The 4,679-nt window shown below is 34.5% G+C and overlaps 1 pseudogene; it reads right to left on the bottom strand.

Moving 5' to 3' along the window:
• Nucleotides 1-2,921: 2,921 nt before the first annotated feature.
• Nucleotides 2,922-3,588, bottom strand: LOC112913853 (heterogeneous nuclear ribonucleoprotein A1-like; annotated as a pseudogene).
• Nucleotides 3,589-4,679: the final 1,091 nt, after the last annotated feature.

Below are 4,679 nucleotides of genomic sequence, written 5' to 3'. Positions count from 1 at the left end.
ATTGCCAAAGTAAAATGTAAAACATCCTTAGCCCAAAGGAAGGTACTTTTCATGAAATTTTGTAACCCTTTAATGTATCTTGTTATCCTGTTTCCTTCTCTAGTTCACTGAATCCCAATGTGCCACTTTGACTTTCTCCCTGTAAACAAACAACTTTATAGGAATATTAGTGCCCTTCAAGCCATATTCAAAGAACCTTAAACTGGCATCTGTCACTGCCCACATTCTTTCTGGAGACTGTCATGACTATGAGCATACACTGCCTGGGGTCAAATACTTGAGGATTAAAGAGAAGAGTGAAAGTATCTCTACTCCCTCCTTTGCAGTTCTAATATATTGTTCATATTTTTCTTTATGGACCTTGAATTAATAGCATTTAATTGGATTGTTCTATGTAAGTAGCTCATGGGAGATTGAGTTAAAATAGTTTTTTCCTCCTTACTTTTACTAACTCCATGATAGTATTGGTAGAGGGGCTATTGGAGTATGTATTCAAATAAGTATTTGCAATCAAGCACAAGTCTCAATATAACAAAATACATTCCTACTTCATTTCAAACATTTTAGGTTATCAAAACAAAACTTTCTCTCATCACAAATAATTGTTTTATGCCATTATTAGGATCAGTAGGATGTATCTATCTAAGGATATGGAAGATAGTCTTTTGTTATCTTCCATTTTCTCCCATATTATGTCTGTGTGTTTTTATTTTCTCTAAAAGTCAGTGCAACAAAACAAAGCAAAAAATGGAGCACATAGGTTCCTTTCTAAATAATATTTTGCTCTAATTGCATATTCATTGGGTTTTGGCATAAAGCCAAAATTTAAGTAACATTTATAATTCAAGTATTATTCAGAGAAACTAAAGAAAATTAAATGGGAAATTATCTAGGGGGAATAATCATAAGAGAAAGCAGGATAAACAAATGCTTCTAGTCTTTGAGTTTTCCTTAAATTAATGACTTTGAGCTTACCAATTAACTGTTTTACCATGGCAATTCCTTATCTGGTAAATAAATTGATTGAACTTGCTACTGTTGTTGGGAATGCTATTGACAATTTTTTTTATTTATAATGCAAAAGATTGTCGTTTATTAAGGGAAGTCCAATGTACCAGGTAAATATCAGTTCTTTCAAACCATGCAAAGATCAAAATTTTCCCAGAGCAACGTTGGAGAAGTAGCTAAATTTAGATTTTATTAGTATGATGCTAATTGTTTGGAAATGAAAAAATGCATATGTGTGTGAAAAATTATATATATACATAACATATATATATGAATGTGTGGTCAAGACCAATTTTTTTATTACATCATCACAATCTATCAAATGATTTCCTTGTAAATTGAAAGGGCAAATAAACACGTTCTTTCTCGTAATAGTCTAGTTTTGTAACACTCTAGTTCAAATTTCTTATTTACCAGTATAGATATAGCTATAAAATAAGGATTTAAATGATAAAAGCTTTGACATTCATACTAGGAAGGAACATGACTTAGTGTAGACTTTCATTTTATATAAATACATCTTCTGTAGTATCCATGGCAGCTTGTTAATCAGACTCTTCCTGAACATTCTTCTGATAAACAGTGTATTTCATCTAGTAATATTTTTTAAGTTTGAAATGTATCTTTTCAAATGGGTGCTTGTTTTCTCTACTTATACTTTTATATGCAATTAAAGATAAAATCCAGTGAGCTTTCTTATATGTAAAGGAATCTCTCTCAAAACTTTTACATATTTTCTTCTTTAGGCCAACTTTACAACTTCACCTTCTACATCCATTTTATATAATTAGGTTGCCAGATGCTTCATGATCTTTCTCTGGATGCATGTTCCCTTCCCCAGAAGGAATTTGGCCATTTATGTCCATTCAATATCATATGCCTAAATGGAAAACAATAATCCAGATTTGTCCTGACATTATAACACTCTTGTTGGTAATCAATTGATCATAGATTTTAGGGTTTATTTGTGCACTCTAAGTTTTATTTCACAGATCCATAAGTCTAGCCCAATCTCATCTTTTTTCATCAAAATAATTTTAAGCCACTGTAGCTTTAAATAATCTTCTAATCCATTCTCTCTCTCCTTTTTTTCTGATACTCCCATTAGGCATATGCTGATATACTTAATGATGTCCCATACCTTTATAAAGTTCTCTTTATTTACTTTATTTTTTTTGTCTTTCTGTTCTTCAGATTGCATAAGTCAATATTTTTCTCTTCTGGTTCAAATCTATTATTGAGTCTTTTCAGTGAATTTTTCCTCCTGACTATTCAAATTTTTTTAAAAGACACATTTATTCAGTGTCATGGTCAGACTATAACATTTAGCAATCAACAGCATGGAAGCAAAAAAATAAATAAATCTACATTCAAACCCTTTGTTGGGATGCTTTGCACTTTCCACAGAACAGAAACTAAAATAACCTATTATACAATTAAGTTATAAATACAGTCCTTGAATTTTTTTGCCCATACTCATGAGTATTGCCTAGAACATGTATTCTTTGTAGCAGCTAGGCCCTGTCACCACTGTGCTTGGCTGAGTTCACAAATCTGTTGTAATCTGTAGATCACTGTCACTTCTCTGGGTCTTCTCTCCTGCTAAGCTTTGTTTCCTGGCAGTAATTGAAATCAGTTTCCACTGTCATAGCTACTGCTGCTGTTGGAACTGCCGAAGCCACCTCGGTTTCATGGTTTGGCAAAGTATTGGCTTCCACCACAATAGGGACCAGAGGTTCTGCCTTCAAATTTCTTCCTTTAACAGGTCCAAAATTTGAAGATTGATTGCTTGAATTGCCAAAATCATGACAGCTTCCACCATCTCCAAAATTACTTTCATCATTACCAAATCCATTATGGCCATCTCTACTGCCACTATATACACCCTCATTTCAACTGTCATCAGAGTCATCTCACCCACAGAAGTTTCCTCCAAGACCAAAGTTGTCATTCCCACCAAAAACAACTCCATGACCACCAAAGTTTCCAGAATCACATCACTCTCTTGGCTAGATGAAGGACTAGCCATCTTTTGCTCAGATAGGGCTTTCCTTACTTCATAGTTGTGGGCATTCACAGTATAGTATTTTTGAATGACAATCTTGTCTACAGAGTCATGGTCATCAAATGTTATAAAAGCAAAGCCTCTCTTTTTGCCACTGCCTTGGTCAGTTATGATCTCAGTCACTTCAATTTTCCCATATTATAATAATCTCTCAGAATATGTTCTTCAGTGTCTTTATGAATGCCAACAGATTTTTTTTTCAGTTAAGTGGCCACCAGGTCTTTGAGAATCTTCTCTTGAGACAGCCCTTTATGGTTCCATAACTCTTCCATCTACCTTGTGTTGTCTTGCATTCATGACTCCTCCTTCATCCATCTCCTCCACAGTGGCATAATGACAAACCCAAAGCCTCTGAAGCACTTGGTGTTTGGATATGTCATTACCACACAGTCTATGAGCATTCTCTATTGCTCAAAATGGCTCCTCAGACTCTCATTGGTTATTTCAAAGCTCAAAACTCTGATGAAGAGCTCCTGCAGCTGTTGAAGTTCCTTGGGAGACTCTGACTTAGACATGATAGTAGTGGGAGAGAAGACTTTAATGATGCTTACTCAGTGACATCAATGGCAGGACGAGTAATCTAATGAATAAAGGAATAATCTAATGTATCTTAATGATTAAACTTTTAAATTCCAGAATTTCCACTTCTTTTTTTTTACATTTCTATTTTTTTTTACTGATATTCTCTATAAGACATAGTTAATATATATTCCTTACTGCTGTAAACACATGTCCTTTTAGTTCTTTATAATAACTGCTTATTCTGGCATTGGAGTTCTCTAAGAGGCAGCTTTTGTTGCATACTTTAATTTTTTTCTTGCATGTGTGACTTCTTTCATTTCAGATAATAACTTTTAGTAGTTCTGTATACTAATTCCCACCCTTCTCTGGAGCTGCTTCTCGTTGCTCCTCATGTTACTTGCTTTATTGATGGGTAGACTCTTCCAGTGAAGTCTATTTCTGCTGAAGTGTTCAGCCTTTTCTAGCACTTTTCAGGGCGTATTCTAATATACTGTTACAATCAACATAGGATGGTGTTGGTTTTTCCAGGGTTATCTTTGACTTTCTCTTTCCCTGATCTGATCTGTTAAGCTTTTAGCTGATTTGCTTCTATTGATATTACACTCAGCTCTTAGCCCTCAAATTGCCAACTGATCGCTCTTTTTGATTATTGCTTTGACAAAACCCTGAGATATAAATTGTTCCACAGTCAGACTCAAATAAATTTTGCATGGGTAGTCTTTGGAGGTCTGTCTTTGAGCCTTGTTCTGACACTGAGGAGCACTCATTTCAACTGCTTATTTTCTCAATTCTCTCTGCTAAAATTCTAGTTATTCTACATTTTTACTTCCTATTTTATCATGGAGCTATCTGCCTCTTAATTGCTTATAACCAAAATCCCCATTGTTTCAATGATGATTTTGTTGAGTTCTGTAAGAGAACAAGTTAGTCTGCTTAGAGACAACTACTGATCTTTCTCTTCTTCTTAAGGTCTACATCACCCCCTGAACAAAACATCTCTACCACCACTTTGGAGCTGGGGATAAGACAATGGTATACTTCTCTCAAGTGAGATTATGTGTTACAAGTAGGATAGTGGGCAGAG

Source organism: Vulpes vulpes, chromosome 1 (genome assembly GCF_048418805.1).
Source record: "Vulpes vulpes isolate BD-2025 chromosome 1, VulVul3, whole genome shotgun sequence".
In the NCBI taxonomy this organism is placed as follows: Eukaryota; Metazoa; Chordata; class Mammalia; order Carnivora; family Canidae; genus Vulpes; species Vulpes vulpes.
Note: the sequence above shows the minus strand (reverse complement) of the source record. Positions and strands in the feature narration are given on the sequence as shown.